Raw genomic sequence first — 17484 nt, 5'->3', positions numbered from 1 at the left:
AAATCCCCGACCCGGCCGGGAATCGAACCCGGGACCCTCTGAACCGAAGGCCAGTACGCTGACCATTCAGCCAACGAGTCGGACAGCTAGTGCACTGGTACTGACCAAAATATTGACAGTAATAATGATCGTGTAAGGTCGCTACAATATTGATGCGTACTGTCAGTATTATTGACTCAGTATTACTGACCGTGTAGGGTCTGCTTAAGGGATATATTGGCCAGAAGTGATGTCAAATGAACTGTGGAAGAGAGCGCACCAATTACCGATTGAACAGCAGATTAAGAAAAGAAAGTGGCAGTGGATTGGCCATACATTGCATAGACCTGATGACAGCATAGCAAAACAAGCTCTCGAGTGTAAGCTGAAAAAGGTTTTTTATTTGTTAGCAGTGCACAGGGAGTGTGCTGTTCAGTGGCGTTATTGAATCCCAAATCTGACCTACCTGTTCTCACGATGCAAATTAATTCACAGTGGTCTTTATTTCCGTAGTCGTACTGTGATATATAAAGAGTTCAGCGCAGATGTTAGTAGCTGAAAACTGGTAATGCACGAAGGAGGAAATTGATCGAGTTTAGTAATTGGCGTGGCGTGATAATGAAATTATTATTCTCATCCCATTGAAGGGGCCGAATACGAATAAGGCGAGAATGGAATTACGTGTAGTTCCTCTCCTTTCTCAGAACAGACACATTTTTGCTCTTTGCTAGTGTAAGGGATGTGGTTTGGATACTTCGTTGGCGTAGCCCTCTTGGAAACTATCCAGCGCGAAGAAATCAATAGGAGAAAGAATTCCGTAAATATAATACTTTCGAAACAATTACCAGTTTGAGGTTATTCTACACCAGTAATAAACTTGGGTGTATGATGACTTAGACGCTAATTTGGACCGGCTGTCCGGTATAACGTGCTACCCGAAGTAAACAAAATAAACATAGAAAGGTCGTATATTATTGGCTGCGTTATTCAACCAATATTTCCTTCTTTATGAAATGTACGGTATCTTTTAACTTAATTTAATATTATTATACTTGTATTGTAACCTTAATGAACACATTTTGTGGGGAGAGATTGTTTCGCATGGCAAATATTGCACCAAATCTAACTGAGCGTATACTTGGGGACAAAGGATGACGGCCCCAGTTCCTGGAAACGAGCTGGAAGCGAGCAGTGAATTGCACCCTGCTGAGTTAACGAGTTCTAAGTCGTTCTAAGTGATCCTTCTTTGGTGTGGAGACTTTGCCGAACTACTTTCTTCCACACTCTGGTCAGTCTTTAACCTTTCTTCGTGTCGAGTGCAGTAGACGATTTGGCAATTCCGGCTACAGTACGTAGTGAAAAATGAAAAAATGAAATGGCTTTTAGTGCCGGGAGGGTCTGAGGACAAGTTCGGCTCGCCAGGTGCAGGTCTTTCGATTTGACTCCCGTAGGCGACCTGCGCGTCGTGATGAGGATGAAACGATGATGAAGACGACACATATACCCAGCCCCCGAGCCAGCGGAATTAACCAATTATGGTTAAAATTCCAGACCCTGTCAGGAATAGAACCCGGGACCCCTGTGACCAAAGGCCAGCACGCTAACCATTTAGCCATGGAGCCGGAGAGTAACGTATTAAATCCTATAAGCCGCTAATAGACACCGGACTGCCGCTGTAGAGTAGTTGTGTGAGGCGAGGTCGTCATGTCGTCGTTGAGTAAAGATAGCGGAAATTGTGAAACATCTGTCTGGCAAGTCTCTAAAAAGTGGTGAACAACAGTTGGTTTTAAACGTGTTCCATACATTTTGTGAAAAGTATCTGACATTAGCTGTGAATGAAATTGATTCGTTACGGCGGAATTTACCAAAGTGTCAGCAAGTAGGGTTAACGAGCACAACACAACTTTCAGGTTAAGGGACTTGCATTCCGTAGTTAACGAAGGACTTTCTCATGTAACATCTGAAAAGGGGCAGACGTGTATCGACCATGTGATGAAGGAAGAGGGACAACGCGAGGAGTTAGGACGGATTACGGGCTGTGTGGTTGACCAGTCCATAATTAGTGTAAATGCTTCTTCTTCGACAAGTGTAGGCGAGGACTCCGACACGGATATGCAGTGAATTGAACCTCTACCGAAAGACAAATACTGATATTACTTAAGTGCAACGTACACTGAGTGTACTGTTTATCTAGGAGTCATTTCTGTCTATTCTTTTGTTAATTATTATGATTTGTACTGGCAATAGAATTTCAGTCACATGGTTCAGTGCAGCTTGTTTCTACAAATGTAATACTTGAGGTTCGATCTCGACGTTATCCGTGCTTTACCTTGAATTGCGAACTACGAGGAAGGCGCTTGCTGCTTTCGCACGCACTAGCGAAAATGTAATCAAGTTCACCGGCTTTGCTTTTATTTATTTGCTTGTCTTGCATAAATGTAAATACTTCGTCAACATTGCGTTCATTATCACTTCTGTTTCTACACTTCCCACTGCCTCTAATGTTCTACAGATAAGCTCACCGGACAAAAAATTAATCACCTCTGGAGATGTCATTTAATAGCGTGTAACTCCGCCTTTGGACTTGATAACCGCCTGGATTCGGTTAGGAAGAGAGTCCATAAGGTTGTGCGGGTACATCGCATCAAGGTTAAGCCACTCGCCGAGGATTTGATCGCGCAATTCCGCAATTCTTCGGGGATGCTGATGTGGGTGTTTTACCCGCTGTTCCAGCATGTCCCACAGATTTCCAATGGGGTTCAAGTAAGGTCATTTTGCAGGCCAGTCGAAATGTAATAGAGTGGGGAGTGTTCATAAAACCAGCCACATATGCGTCCAGCCTGATGAACTTTGCTGTTGCACACGAATCCACGAGAAGAGGTGTACAGCGAGTTCAAGTCGCTAGCTGATGTACAGCCTACCGAGTGTGATATTCACTCGACGATGTTATTTGAACAATAAAAAGGAACTAACTTCGCAAAAGCGAAAATAACGTCGGAATGAAGTTGAGGGTGTGTGACTCATTGTCCAAACACTCCATCTCTGCATTACTTCGTGCTCGGATGCGTTGCTATAGTTGGTCCACCAGATTTGTTCGATCGGATTAAGGTCTGGTCTTCTAGATGGCCACTCCATTCGTTGCAAGTGGTGCTCTTCCAGCAACCTCCGAATGATCATGCGTTGTAGCATTACCATACTGCGTTCTCTCCAAGTTGCCTCACGCGAGTAATCACTTGCGACACTAAGATCCCGCCATGTTTCGTCGAGCAGTTAAGGATACGTCGCGAATAATCAGAAGATCGATGGATCGTTTGCAGCTACTACTGCTTCCTAACGCGGGGTGTTAGATTCTATTAGTTTGCTGGTGACTTTAGTGATAATTTATCCTTTTCTGTCTTATGGCAAGTTTTAAATCGTCCATCCTCTCTGTGGAATATTTCATAATTCTTCTGTGGAGTTCCTATCTGTTCTTCATTCGATATAACTGTTTTCCCCGTTACCTAAAGATACGATCACTTCTCCTTTTTTTGTCGTGTGTATATCGTAGTTACTGCCCCTAGGTTGTGTAATACCTTCCCAACCAACATTGGATATACAAAGTGCTGATCCTGATATGGGAGTAAACAATCGTGAGTGTACAGTATATTCACCTTTCTGCCTTAACACTTTTTTCGTTTCAGAAATGAATCATACATTGCATTTAATTCTGCACTTAGTTAATAATGTCATGATATACTGTACCTACAAGCCTATGTTAGTTTAGAACCATGTGACCTTGTTGCGGTGGGGGTGGTTTGTGCGTGAAGCAGACAGCCGAGCCGTAGGTACAACCATATCGGATGGCTTTCTGTGGAGAGACCAGACTAACGAATGGTTCATCGAAAGCGGGGTAGTAGCCTTTCGGAAGTCGTAAGGGCAGCAGTTAAGGCGATTTACTCATATGACCTTGTAATAATATGTAATCCGGCTTATGTTACTGCTACATGGCTGAAACTAACTGAAAATTACAGCCGTAACTAACTTCCAAGGGCATTCAGCTATGTCTATACGAACGATTTACTGGGAGGGGACTACGTGAGAACGGGCAATCATCAGGAAGATGGATACAGAGTCCCACTGCGAGTGCGCGCGGAATGTTAGGAGTTTGAATCGTTATGTTCAGACGACTACAGAATTACCAACACAAAAATCAAACAGGGGAAATGCAGGAGTTGGTTTAATAACGAATAAGAAAATAGGGCAGCGGGTAATTTACTACGACCAGCGTAGTAAAAGGAATATTCTTGTCAAGATAAACACCAAACCAATGCCAACCAAAATAGTGTAGGTCTGTATGCCTACTAGTTCAGCGGATGATGATGAAATCGAAAAAATATATGAAGAGATGGAAGATTCAATACAACGTGTAAAAGGTAACAAGAATCTAATTGCGATGGGAGGCTGGAATGCAGTGGTAGGCTAAGGAAGGGAAGATAGGAGCATTCCGACTGATACAAAGGAATGAAGATATAGTCAGCTGCTTTAATTCTGCACCGATCATAATTTAGTCCTTGATAATACCTGGTCGAAACACCAAAAGCGATGGCTGTACACGTGCATGAGACCTCGAGACACTTGAAGATATCAAGTAGATTCCATTATGATTAGGCAGAGATTCAGAAACCGGGTGTTGGATTGCACGAACTTCCCAGTAGCGGACGTGGACTTTAGACCATAACATGTTGGTCATGAAATACCATCTTAATTTGAAGAAATTGAAGAAAGGAATTCAAGGAGTTGGGATTTCGACAAGATGAAAAAAAAGGGCGTGAGAGATTTTTTTTCAAGGAACTATTGCACAAGGACTAAATGGAAAGGCTGAAGGAAACGCAATCGATGAAGAATGGAGAGTCGTGAAAAATGAGATCAGTAGGGCTGCTGAAGAAAGGAAAGGTCAAGTAAGAATCAATGGATAACTCAGGAAATACCAGACCTAATTGACGAATGGCGAAGATACTAGAATGCAAAAGGGAGGAGTGCAGAAAAGAATACAGGCGATTAGAGAACGGATAGCTAAGGAAGAATGGCTGAAAGAAAAGTGCAAGGATGTTGAAATCTGTATGATCGTAGGAGAGGTAGATGCTGCATACAGGAAAATCAAGGAAACCTTTGGAGAAAGGAAAACGAGGTGTATGAATATTAAAAGCTAAGATGAAAAACCACTTCTGGGGGAAGAAAACAAGGCAGAAAGATGGCAGGGACATATCCAAGAGTTGTATGAAGGGAAAGGAGTAGATGGTAAGATTCTGGAACAAGAAGAGGCTGTTGATGCTGATGAAATGGGAGGCCCAATTTTGAGGCCAGAATTCACAGAGCAATGAGGAACCTAAATAGGAACAAGGCGCCTGGAACAGATGACATAACCTCAGAATGACTGGCTGCCTTAGCAGAAACACACATGGCGAGGTTATTCCATTTTGTGTGTAAGATGCATGATGTAGAAGAAGTACCATGTGGTTTTAGACAGAATGTTGTTATACCTATTCCCAAGAAAGGAGGTGCTGACAAGTGTCAAGACTACCGCACCATTACTTTAGTATCTCACGCGTGAAAAATTTTAACACGTATTTACAGACGAATGGAAATAAAAGGGTAAAGTTTGAAGTTAAGTTGGGAGAAGATCAATTTGGTTTCAGAAGAAATGTAGGAACACGTGAAGCAATCTTGGCTTTACGTCTCAACTTAAAGGATCGAATTAAGGAGAAGCCGACGTACATGGCTTTGTTAGATCTAGAAGAGGCATTTGATATTGTTCATTGTATCAAGCTGAATGAGATTGTGAAGGTGATCCTGGATCACATATCGAGAAAAAATTATCTACAATCTGTACAGAAATCATCCTGCAGTGATAAGAACCGAGAAGAAGCAGCAATCTAGTATGCAGTGAGGCAATCCTGCAGTTTGTCTCCTTTTCATTGTTTATATAGAACAAGCGGTAAAGTAAAGCAAAGAGGAATTTGGAAAAAGTATCTCAATCCACGGAGAGGAAATTAAAACTGAGATTTGCCGATGAAATGAAATGGCGTATGACTTCTAGTGCCGGGAGTGTCCGAGAACATGTTCGGTTCGGCAGGTGCGAGTGTTTTGATTTGACGCCCGTAGACGACCTGTGCGTCGTGATGAAGACTACACATACACCCAGCCCCCGTGCCAGAGATATTAACCAATGATGGCTAAAATTCCCGACCCTGCCGGGAATCGAACCCGGGACCCTTCTGACCAAAGGCCAGCTCGCTAACCATTTAGCCATGGAGCCGGACATTTGCCGATAATATTGTTATTTTATATGAGCGTACAGAAAATCTGGAGAAATTGCTGAATGATATGGACAAATCTTGGAGGAGTAATATAAGATTAAAATAAGTAAGTCCAAAACAAAAGTACTGAAGTCTAACGAAGTCTGGTGATGCAGGAAATATTTGATTAGGAAATGAAGCCTTAAATGAACTAGATGAATATTGTTACTTGGGTAGTAAAATAACTAACGATGGCAAGTAAGAAGTACATAAAGGGGCAATAGATCTTTGTAGGTCGACGCCCCGAATAAATAGCTTTGAAAAAAAGAAGTACCTAAAATGAAGACTAGCACAAGCATGGAAAGCCATAAGGCTATTCTTAAGAAAATAAATCTGCTCACTTCGAGCACTGATATAGGAATTAGAAAGATGTTTTTTGAAGGCTTTCGTCTGGAGCGTGGCATTGTATGATAGTGAAACATGGATGATAACTAGCTCAGAAAGATAATAGAAGCTTTTGAAAGGTGGTGTTACAGAAGAATGCTGAAGATGAGATGGGTAGATCGAATCACGAATGAAGAGATACTGAACCGAATTAGTGAGAGGAGATACATTTGGTTAAATTTGACCAGAAGAAGGGATAGAATGATAGGAAATATCTGAACACACCCAGGACTTGTTCACTTGGTTTTTGAGCGAAGTTTTGGTGTTAATTACGGTAGAGTAAATCAAGATACGAATATGACAAGCAGATTGGAACACATGTGGAATGTAGTAGTTACGTAGAAATGAAAAGGTTAGGACAGGATAGGGTGGCATGGAAGCTGCATCAAACCAGTCTATGGACTGATGACCCAACCAACACCAACTGCAGATAACTAAAATCGGGTTTGTTTACATTTACATGGAATTTTCAGGTGCCTGTATACTTATGTTTCCAACTATATACCCATGCCACTACAAAGCCCACTATTAATAAGGTGGATAAAATGAATGGGCAACAATCCTATAATTATTGGAGCTTCACGGTTGTTAAACTTCTCGGACTGGCAATTTCCGTACGAAGAGATCCCTCAAAAGTGAATGGCATGAGGAACAATTATGCTTGGTCTAACCTAAACTGTGAAATTATTTTCCTTGCTCGGTTATACTAGTATGTATTTCGTACTCTTGTACTTCAGAAATTTGTTCTTGGTTTAGAACAAATAGCTTGTCTGTCTACTTTTCTTGATAAAAAACAAGGTTGTAGGATTTTAAGAAATGAAAGTTATGTCCTTCGCGACCTATGCTAATGATTTGCATTTTGAACTCATCGTCGTCATTATACCTGACAGTTTAATAGAGACAATGCCGGGAGTTGTTATTCACTCGCAAAGGACAATGAGCTGTGTTATGTGTACACTTCCTTGGAGTCATTGCGACACTCTCTGAATGAAATGTTCGTGATACTCTTACAGATTTGGCACTTGAAAACAAAACAAAAAAGACATTAATTTCAGTTAAAATGTATCTTAAGTTTTTTCGTCAGGTGTTGTTTAAACCGTGAAGATGGGTCGCTAATGATTAACATTAAATGCTGCGTGACCTCCGAAGGTACCGAGTAGACTGCCTATACGCGACCTGCATGCCTGTGAGTATGGGACCCTACCTAAGTTGACTTCTGTGTTGAAGACATCACAAACACCCAGCCCTAGAGCCAGACGAATTAACGACCTAAGGTTAAAATCCTCGATCCGCTCGGGAATCCAACCCGGGACTTCTTGGACCAAGGCCAACATGTTAACCATTTAGCCAATGAGCAAGGCAGGGGGATCACCATAAAGAACTGTTAAGATGAGAAAGACTAGACTACAACAAGCAGTAATACTACCCGGTAATATTCTTTTCCGTATCTGGCTCCATGGCTGACTGGTCCGCATGCTAGCCTGTGGTCCAAGCCGTTTCGGGTTCGATTGTCAGCCAGGCCAGGGATTTTAACCTTCTGGCTCGTGGACTTGAAGTATAGGTCCCACCCTCATAAACGCGCAGGTCGCCCGTGACTGTCAATTCGAAAGGCCTACAGGAATCATTTCCGGAGGCCATACACCATTATTATTATTATTATTATTATTATTATTATTATTATTATTATTATTATTCTCTTCCGACACTGTTGATCTACTGCACAGTTTGCCTTAATTCCCAGACTAAGCGAGTAAAATTTGTCACAACTATGAATGATTTAATAGAAAATATGAATTCTTCATGCTTTTGTTGGCAAGACCTAGTGTTTATAGTGCACTATGTCTTCTGGTGTGGGCTACAATTTTGTTGCTTTCATTTTCCTGTCTGTCTTTTCCTTGGCTTTGACAATATGAAAGTGACGGAGGTATGAGCGATGCTCCTTATGCAGCCAGGCCCTGCTATGAATGGTGTGAAAATGTCGCTCATAAGCCCAGTTGGTGCGGGCATTTCAGTGGGCTTGGCAGACTGATATGTAATAGCAACTTCTGGCCCAGCGAGGGAAGCAAAGGGAAATAACACTACCTCACTCCTCATTTCCCTAGTACGCCTCTTTAGTGACGCCTGGGCCTCCTATGCCGGCTGATTGTGGAGCTGGTAAGGATCCAACCGGCCTTCAGGCTGAGGATTGAACATACACATTAAATTTCTTCTTGAAAATAAGGGGAACAGATCAAGCACTCCACTGACCTCTGGCTGAGTCCTATGAGTAAACCTTAATTCTTTAACTGTTATGCTTTTCAGTCGTGGTTGTAGTGGAAACAAAAAAATAGTTTTCAGGCTCACTCGTGAAATGACGAAGTTAAATATGAACATCCGTGTAACGAGTTGCTTAGAAGGGCTTTGAACCAATTAAAACAGGAAGATAATTGTATTAAATTAGTTGTAGGTACTTATGTCTCAATACATCTGTTTATTTGGAAAAAAAATGCAAAATCAGAAGGGTAAGAAAACTGTTCACCACAGCTATAGCAAAGCATTAATGAAGATTATGTGCTTTGTTAGCTTAACTCAACGGGTTTTGTAAGTTGTAATTGGTTTCCATGTTGAGACATATTTACTACTAGCACTATCTATATATCCAGGTCTAGAAAGCCAATAATAACGGCCGAGGGGATTCGTCGTGCTGACCACACGGCACCTCGTAATCTGCAGACCTTCGGGCTGAGCAGCGGTCGCTTGGTAGGCCAAGGCCCTTCAAGGGCTGTAGTGTCATGGGGTTTGGGCGACTATCTATATATATACTAACAACATACCCGTGCTTCACTACGGCTTTAAAATGAAAGTTATTATTCAAAGTTTTGCATTTTCGAGAGTCCACTGTCAGCTGAGCCTGTAAAATACGTCTTCGGTTCGTACGTCAGACGGTTTGGTGGAATGAATATTTTATAATCTACCACTCACTTGAATCCCGTACGGAAGAATTTGAATGTTTTAAACCATATCTGATTTAACATCTAGGACATAAAAGCGACCACCCTGTGAAAATTTGATTTTGTACGCCGAACAATAATGGAGGAATGATTATCTTCTTAAGGGCTGAATGTTTCGAAATATTTATTAACATCTAGTACATAGAAGACAACCCTTCATTAAAAAAGGTTATGTTCTTGCCTGAAACGGTTTCGGAAGAATGGATATTGTGTTTCTGAGAGTCAACTACCATGTAAACCTCATAGGGGGAAATGTTTTGAAGTATACGGTATTTTACACCTCTTCTCGTAAAATTACACTTTGTACGCCAAACGGGTTTCGAGGGATGAAGAATTCAAATTACGGAGCTAAGCTCATTTGATACTTTAGTGGTGGAACGTTTTAAAATATTTCCTATTTCACATCTAGGATTTAAAATATATACCGCTATTTGGAATTTTGTCTTCGTTCGTTAAACCGTTTCGGAGGAAGGAATTAATATATTTGTTTTCGGATCTTAACCCCCCATTTAACTGTCTGAGGGGTTCAATTTGTTTCAAACCTTCTGTCACCAAGCTCGATAGCTGCAGTCGCTTAAGTGCGGCCAGTATCCAGTAATCGGGAGATAGTGGGTTCGAGCCCCACTATCGGCAGCCCTGAAGATGGTTTTCCGTGGTTTCCCATTTTCACACCAGGTAAATGCCGGGGTTGTACCTTAATTAAGGCCACGGCCGCTTCCTTCAAATTCCTAGGCCTTTCCTATCCCATCGTCGCCATAAGACATATCTGTGTAGGTGCGACGTAAAGCAAATAGCAAAAAAAAAAAACTGTTATTTAACACCTAGGATATCATTTGGCATTTTAACTTCGTAATGAAAACGGTATATTATAAACGTATATTTTTGTCATCATTCCTCATCCCCCAGTCAAAACCCCTTAGGGGTGTATTAAGTCCACTTCTTATTTATATCGTCATAAAAAGAATTCAACTCCTTTTAAACCCCCTTCATTTGTTTCCATCACCCACCCCCCGCCCAAATGCGTGTTTCTATATTTTTAAAAGACATACCAAATACCAATTTTCACGTCCGTAACATGCTTCGTTTTTGTGATATAAGTATCCTCATACAAAGAATTAAACTCATTTTTCAATTCATTTACCCATTCTTAATTGGATTTCGTGAAAACAAAAGAATGCATATTTTTCATTTTTAAAGGAGATTCCAAATAACAATTTTCACGTCTGTAATATCTTCAGATTTTGAGATACCAGTATTCTAATAAAAATAATTCAATCCCTCTTTCAGTCCTTTTTATGCCCCCGCAAATGATTTTTCCGAAAACAATAAAGTACCGTACGCACACCTTTTAGCGATATAGGTCGACCTCTGGTATCTTCGAGATTCGTATTGGCAACCTTCGAAGCACAAACTATGAATCGCTTATGCATCGCTGTGTGACATCTTTCGTACACTTCACGTACTAATACTGTTGTTGTTTACAGAGCAAAGCCAAACTATAGAATTCATGCTGGGAACAAGATTTGCATCGACAAATGTTATATAATGTTATATAAGTGTGTATCATACAGTTGTTGGCTTAAGATAATAAAAGTTTAGAAAATTCATATCGATCGATCATATTATCGATTCAATTCAGATTTCATTTTCATAAAGTTGGCAGTATTACCGGAACCGTGAAAGCTGACTCCACCACCCCGTACAAAGAAATATCGCTAAAAGGTGCGCGGACTATATGTGATACTTAATATTTCAGAGAGATTAAAATTACCAATTTTCTCGTCTGTAACACGTTACGTTTTTGAGATATACTCATTTTAAAAATTCAATCCCTTTGTCAGTCCTGTTCACCCGCTCCCCTTGACCGGCTCCATGGCTAAATGGTTAGCGTGCTGGCCTTTGGTCACAGGGGTTCCGGGTTCGATTCCCGGCAGGGTCGGGAATTGCAACCATCATTGGTTAATTTCGCTGGCACGGGGGCTGGGTGTATGTGTTGACTTCATCATTTCATCCTCATCATGACGCGCAGGTCGCCTACGGGTGTCAAATCAAAAGACCTGCATCTGGCGAGCCGAACTTGTACTCGAACACTCCCGGCACTAAAAGCCATACGCCATTTCATTTACCCGCTTCCCTTAAGTAGGTTTTACAAAAAAAAGTGTTACTTAAGGGAGATTCCAAATAATACTTTTCATGACTGTAACATCTTCAGTTTTTGAGATATAAGTATCTTCAAAAAGGTATTCAATCCCTTTCTCAACTCTTTTCATCCCCTTAAGAGGATTTTTCCGAAAAAAAAAAGACGGGTTTCCTTATTATTAAAGGAGATTCCAAATAGCAATTTTCACGTCTGTAACATCTTCAGTATTTGATGCACAAATATCCCCATAAAAAGAATTCAACTAAGTTCACTTCTCTTCATCCATCCCACCCCCGTAAGTGGATTTTCCGAGAAAAAAACGTGTTTATTTTTAAAAGGAGATTCCAAATACCAAATTTCATGTCTGTTGTATATTTAGTGTTTGAGATATAAGTATCCAGATAAAAAGAATTCACCCCCTTTTTTCCAGTCCTTTTTACACCCATCCCCCACTGAAGTGGTTTTTTTCCGAAAACAAAAAAATGCGTAGGGCAGTGTCCCTCAGTGCCGGCCACCTTAACTTTATTCCTTATAACAAATACAATGCTTTACGGTATGAGATTTTAATACACTAATCTTGTACTTTATTAAATTATTTTACAATTTTAGGGTGTGATTTCCATAAACTTTCATCAAAAGTTTCTAGTATTTAAGAATACAACAAAGCTTAATCCAAGAACTACAAAAATCTTCTTCCAGTACCGGCCACTTATTCTTTTCTAAGAGATATATGTCTTATAATTATAAATTACTACCATCAAACTACTACACAATGAACTCCAAAATACAGGATTATTGGAATATGACATCGACTAACTTTAAGTTTAGTGTACTTTTTGCAATAATCACAAATAAAATACAAAATATTTTCTTGGTCTACACATCCAATATGCGCCCAGCCTGTGCATTTTGTACACTGCCCCCATTCTTCATCAAATGACTCACAACAGATAATGCATGTTGTGTTTCCTTCCATTTCTTTGGTATTTACACCAAAGTCCAGTTTGTTTTGACTCTTCTTTCTTGTCTCACCATCATACACGTGTCTGCTTTTGTTAGAACGGCCTACATTCCCTCCCCTCTTGAACGTTTCATCTTTCTTTTGATATAATTTTGCCTTTCTCTCATCTGCCCTCTGCCTTTTCTCTTCAGCAAGTTTCTTCTTACCTTCTAATTGTTGTTTGTACGGGGATGAAGTTAGCACCTCACTTCTCTGTGTTCGTTGCTTTCTTTTTTTTTTACCTTGTATGCTGGGGGCTTGGCTACAGGAGAGATTTTAACAATTTTCCTGAAATTGGAAGATACTGAGTTGGGCATAGGAGTCTTGGCTGACGGCAGAATAACTGTTGATACGTGACTTGAGGTTGAAGGTACACTCCAAAAATCTTCGCTGCACTCTTCAGGCCTAGATGGAGAGAGATTTGATAGGGTGACAGTTGATGAAGGTCGTGATACAGAGAAATCCATTGAAGTGAGAGCTGATGAAGGATCTGGATCATATACTGCAGGCGTAAAGCTCAAAGCATTATCTGCAGGCATTAAAGCTGTAGGACCATGGATAGGCCTATGCTCCGACTCCTGAAAATGTTCAGCAGGAATGAAATCCAAATCCGAAAAAAACATTTGGGTTCAAAGGCCAAAGTCCTATGCAAACAAATGCCGACTGAGCTAAATCTATTGGGCAGAATGTACAGTAGGCAATATTAACCAGACCAGCAACATCTCTTTGTGTAATTTTCAATGGCTGATGTTTCCTCATTCACACATTGCATGCTTGATTGCAGGCTGCTTTGAAAAGCTGCATTACAGCTCGGTCTAATGGTTGAATCTTGTGCGTAATGTGAGGAGGTAAGCTGATCATGTGTACGGGATGTTTTCTTGCGAACAAGATAACGTCAAGATCCTTGTGTTTGCTGTATCAGAAGCACTGGATCGTCTGTAGTAGGACGTGTTCTCTCAACGAACAAATCGAACCATTTCAGAAATGCTTTTGCAATGATCCATCCACTTTCCTCAGCCGCAAACACACTTCCTGGAGAAGCGTCCTTTCTTAACACTGCATCAATTCTTGATTTGTTGGGGAAGACAAATAGAGGAGGAACAAAAATATCCCCTGCAGCATTTATGCTTAGAAGGACGGTCACATATCTTCCTCTCTCTCCTGATGTGATCTTGCTAACTTGCTTTTTCCCCTTTTGTGAGATGACCTTGACATCGTTATAATGTACGACAGAAACCCCAGTAAAATTGTACTTAGCAACACTTCATATATTTTAAAGAAGAGCCCCAACCTGACGCCTGTTAAAACCAAATGCTCTCTGAAGGCTTGTAGACTCAGGGCATCTCAGAGACAGTTCAGGATGTCGTTCCATGAAATCATAATAAAACTGCTTTCCAGCAGTTTTGTTTTCTTTGCTGAACTGGTGAGGCACTTTTAAATGCTCGGCCAAAGTGAATGCTAATTGTAAAAAATCTTTCCTGTTCAGGGACATGAAGAAATTATCTAGATCTTACATATAAATAACCAACTGATTTTCCGTATCTTCATCAAAGGTTTTCTTAAATCTTCCCATCTCGGGGGTTAGATCCACAGCCAAACCAACTCTAAGTGCTCTCAAACGATCTCCTCTCAAACGTGCTTCTTGGCACACAAAAAGCCTCAACAGCTTGCCTTGATGTCATTTTGTTATAAATCATTTCGTTCAGTGCCATCTTCATATCGTCCTCGGTCCACTTTCCTTTTATTTGACCCCTTTTCTGGGCCATTTCACCCTGGAAAGTGAAAAGTGGATTGGATTTTTATTTCTTTAAAAGTACTATTGGCTGGTACTGGAAGACACATGGGTGGCCGGTACTGTACGAAACTCACGTGAAGGAATTTTCCCAACTGGATATTGTTTAATAGAAGACGTCGTGCAACTTTTACCAGCTATAACATCCTTAAAGAATATATATAAAATAACTTGTCTTGACTGACTGACCGATTCATCATCGCCGAGCCAAAACTACTGGACATAAAGAAATTAAATTTTGAGGATACATTTACACTGACTGACAGAGCAAATGCAACACCAAGAAGGGGTGGTCAGAACTTTATGCCAATTGCAGGGTAGACTGACGTCACTGAGGTATGCTCATGATGTGAAATGCGCCGCTGTGCTGCGCACGTAGCGAACGATAAATAGGACACGGCGTTGGCGAATGGCCCACTTCGTACCGTGATTTCTCAGCCGACAGTCATTGTAGAACGTGTTGTCGTGTGCCACAGGACACGTGTATAGCTAAGAATGCCAGGCCGCCGTCAACGGATGCATTTCCAGCAGACAGACGACTTTACAAGGGGTATGGTGATCGGGCTGAGAAGGGCAGGTTGGTCGCTTCGTCAAATCGCAGCCGATACCCATAGGGATGTGTCCACGGTGCAGCGCCTGTGGCGAAGATGGTTGGCGCAGGGACATGTGGCACGTGCGAGGGGTCCAGGCGCAGCCCAAGTGACGTCAGCACGCGAGGATCGGCGCATCCGCCGCCAAGCGGTGGCAGCCCCGCACGCCACGTCAACCACCATTCTTCAGCATGTGCAAGACACCCTGGCTGTTCCAATATCGACCAGAACAATTTCCCGTCGATTGGTTGAAGGAGGCCTGCACTCCCGGCGTCTGCTCAGAAGACTACCATTGACTCCACAGCATAGACGTGCACGCCTGGCATGGTGCCGGGCTAGAGCGACTTGGATGAGGGAATGGCGGAACGTCGTGTTCTCCGATGAGTCACGCTTCTGTTCTGTCAGTGATAGTCACCGCAGACGAGTGTGGCGTCGGCGTGGAGAAAGGTCAAATCCGGCAGTAACTGTGGAGCGCCCTACCGCTAGACAACGCGGCATCATGGTTTGGGGCGCTATTGCGTATGATTCCACGTCACCTCTAGTGCGTATTCAAGGCACGTTAAATGCCCACCGCTACGTGCAGCATGTGCTGCGGCCGGTGGCACTCCCGTACCTTCAGGGGCTGCCCAATGCTCTGTTTCAGCAGGATAATGCCCGCCCACACACTGCTCGCATCTCCCAACAGGCTCTACGAGGTGTACAGATGCTTCCGTGGCCAGCGTACTCTCCGGATCTCTCACCAATCGAACACGTGTGGGATCTCATTGGACGCCGTTTGCAAACTCTGCCCCAGCCTCGTACGGACGACCAACTGTGGCAAATGGTTGACAGAGAATGGAGAACCATCCCTCAGGACACCATCCGCACTCTTATTGACTCTGTACCTCGACGTGTTTCTGCGTGCATCGCCGCTCGCGGTGGTCCTACATCCTACTGAGTCGATGCCGTGCACATTGTGTAACCTGCATATCGGTTTGAAATAAACATCAATTATTCGTCCGTGCCGTCTCTGTTTTTTCCCCAACTTTCATCCCTTTCGAACCACTCCTCCTTGGTGTTGCATTTGCTCTGTCAGTCAGTGTATATTACAATGTAGGTGCTCGCTAAGGGAGGATTTTTGGGTATTCCGTCGATAAGGGGGTGAAAAGGGGGGTGAATTTTTGAAATGAGTGTATCTATGTCCCAAAACTTTAAAAGCTGACAGATCTAAACATTGGTATTTAGAATCTCCTAAAAAATAAAGAAACACGTATTTTTTGTTTTTTGGAAAATCCAATTAATGGAGGGTGAAAAGGGGAGTGAATTTTAAAAATGAGTGTATGTATATCTCAAAACTTTAAATGTTTACAGACGTAAAAATTGGTATGTAGAATCTCCTTTAAAAATAAAGAAACATGTATTTTTTGTTTTCGGAAAAAACCAATAGGAGAGATGAAAAGGGTGAAAAAGGGGTTGAATGTCTTTAATGAAGATATAAAACTGAAGATATTACAGACCTGAAAATTTGTATTTCGGATCTCCTATAAAAATAAAGAAACGAGTAGTTTTTGTTTTTGGAAAATACTATTAATGGGGGTTAAACGGGAGTGACAATTTGGGGTGAATTTTTAGAAAGATTATAACTACAGTTTTTCTCAGAAACGTAAAATGTTACAGACGTAAAAATTGGTATTTGGAATCTCCTGTAAAAGTAAAGAAATATAGGTGATTTGTTTTTGGAAACTCCACTTAAGGGGAAGTAAAAAGGGGGTGAAATTTTAAAATGAGCATTTCTACAGTATATCTCACAAACGTAACATTTTACAGAAGTGAAAAATGGTATTTTCACCTCTATTACAAGTAAAGAAACATGTATTTTTTGTTTTCGGAAAAACCACTTGGGGGGGGGGGGTAAAAGTGAATGTAAAAGGGATTGAATTCTTTTAATTAGGATACTGATATCTCAAGAACTGAAGATGTTACAGACGTGAAATTTGGTATTTGAAATCTCTTTAAAAATAAAGAAATACGTAGCTTTTGATTTCGGAAATCCACTTAAAGGGGGGAGGGAAATTGAGAAGATTTTGCAGACGTGAACATTGGTATTTGAAATCTGCTTTAAAAATAAAGACCGAGCTCGATAGCTGCAGTCGCTCAGGTGCGGCCAGTATCCAGTATTCGGGAGATAGTAGGTTCGAACCCCACTGTCGGCAGCCCTGGAAATGGTTTTCCGTGGTTTCCCATTTTCACACCAGGCAAATGCTGGGGCTGTACCTTAATTAAGGCCACGGTCGC

The 17484-nt window shown here is 41.6% G+C and overlaps 1 protein-coding gene across 1 annotated transcript in view; it reads left to right on the top strand.

The window, feature by feature from the left end:
- Nep3 (Neprilysin 3) overlaps positions 1–17484 on the top strand; it is a 465936-nt gene that overhangs the window by 249767 nt on the left and 198685 nt on the right. The window lies entirely within an intron of this gene.

Source organism: Anabrus simplex, chromosome 2, assembly GCF_040414725.1.
Source record: "Anabrus simplex isolate iqAnaSimp1 chromosome 2, ASM4041472v1, whole genome shotgun sequence".
In the NCBI taxonomy this organism is placed as follows: Eukaryota; Metazoa; Arthropoda; class Insecta; order Orthoptera; family Tettigoniidae; genus Anabrus; species Anabrus simplex.
This window is presented reverse-complemented; position numbering and strand designations above follow the sequence as displayed.